The sequence below is a fragment of the Tachyglossus aculeatus genome, chromosome 1 (genome assembly GCF_015852505.1).
Source record: "Tachyglossus aculeatus isolate mTacAcu1 chromosome 1, mTacAcu1.pri, whole genome shotgun sequence".
Taxonomy (NCBI): Eukaryota; Metazoa; Chordata; class Mammalia; order Monotremata; family Tachyglossidae; genus Tachyglossus; species Tachyglossus aculeatus.
This window is the reverse complement of record NC_052066.1, coordinates 70,209,254-70,211,164: the sequence shown is the minus strand read 5'-3', so window position 1 is coordinate 70,211,164 and position 1,911 is coordinate 70,209,254.

Here is a 1,911-nt window from a genome sequence, read left to right as displayed (position 1 = left end):
GTACGTATTTATTACTCTATTTATTTATTTATTTTACTTGTACATATCTATCCTATTTATTTTATTTTGTTAGTATGTTTGGTTTTGTTCTCTGTCTCCCCCTTTTAGACTGTGAACCCATTGTTGGGTAGGGACTGTCTCTATATGTTGCCAATTTGTACTTCCCAAGCGCTTAGTACAGTGCTCTGCACATAGTAAGCGCTCAATAAATACGATTGATGATGATGATGATGATGTTCTAAGCACTGAACTCCATCACCACATCTTATTGACTCTGCTGAGCCCTGAATTCTGCTCTGGGGTCATTTCAATCAATCAATCAATCAATTTCCTGCAGGAGAAAGAGATTTACTCTTGGTACCATCATCATCATCATCATCAATCGTATTTATTGAGCGCTTACTATGTGCAGAGCACTGTACTAAGCGCTTGGGAAGTACAAGTTGGCAACATATAGAGACAGTCCCTACCCAACAGTGGGCTCACAGTCTAAAAGGGGGAGACAGAGAACAAAACCAAACATACTAACAAAATAAAATAAATAGAATAGATATGTACAAATAAAATAAATAAATAAATAAATAGAGTAAAAAATATGTACAAACATATATACATATATACAGGTGCTGTGGGGAAGGGAAGGAGGTAAGATGGGGGGGATGGAGAGGGGGATGAGGGGGAGAGGAAGGAAGGGGCTCAGTCTGGGAAGGCCTCCTGGAGGAGGTGAGCTCTCAGCAGGGCCTTGAAGGGAGGAAGAGAGCTAGCTTCTACCAGATATGGTAGCTAGCTAGCTACCAAATAAAAGTTCTGCAATATCCTTCAAATCTGGCATAGCTGGTTCTTTTCCTGCTGTGGTCGGTGTCCCAGGGCCTGGCCTCGCCTCCCCTAGCTGGGCTCTGTTACTTCAGGTGGTCCCAGAACCTGCCCAGGCTTTTGGGAATTCACTAATTAGGATAGTCCCAGCCTGCTTAGCCCTCCTACGGCCATCCTAGGCTAGACCTGCTTATTTATTTCTCTGTCTATTTATTTATTTCTATTACTGTCTGTTAAAATGAATGCCTTTAGACTGTGAGCTTATTGTGGGCAGGAATGTGTCTGTTTGTTGTTATATTGTACTCTCCCAAGAGCTTAACACAGTGCTTTTGAACATAGTAAGCGCTCAATAAATATGACTGAATGAACCTGCTTCTGCTTAGCTTGGGCCAGGACCAAATCAACTTCCAAAGGAGGAAAGAGCACAGGCCCGGGAATCAGAAGATCAGGGTCCTAATCCTGGGACTACCACCTTCCTGCTGTGTGTCTTTGGACAAGTCACTTCACTTCTCTGTAACTCAGGTTCCTCAGTTGCAAAATGGGGATTCAATAACTTTTCTCCTTTCTACTTAGACTGCGAACCCCATATGGGACAGGACCTATGTCTGACCCAATTTTCCTGTATCTACCCCAAAACAGTATAGCGCTTGATACATAATAATAATAATAATGGCATTTATAAAGCGCTTACTATGTGCAAAGCACCGTTCTAAGTGCTGGGGAGTTTACAAGGTAATCAGGTTGTCCTCGGGGGGCTCACAGTCTTAATCCCCATTTTACAGATGAGGTAACTGAGGCACAGAGAAGTTAAGTGACTTACCCAAAGTCACACAGCTGACAATTGGTGGAGCCGGGGCTTGACCCCATGATCTCTGACTCCAAAGCCCGTGCTCTTTCCTCTGAGCCACGCTGCTTCTAGTAAATGTTTAATGAATTCCACAATGATTAAAAGCTCAATATTTAGCTCAAAATCAAATTCCTCTTGAGCTTCCTGCTCTGGTTTCTCCCGCTTCCATGACGGATTTGCCCCAGGGGGTTCTCATCAAGCAAGAAGTTGGATTGAGATAGAGTGGAGTGAAGGCTATAGAAACACAGATC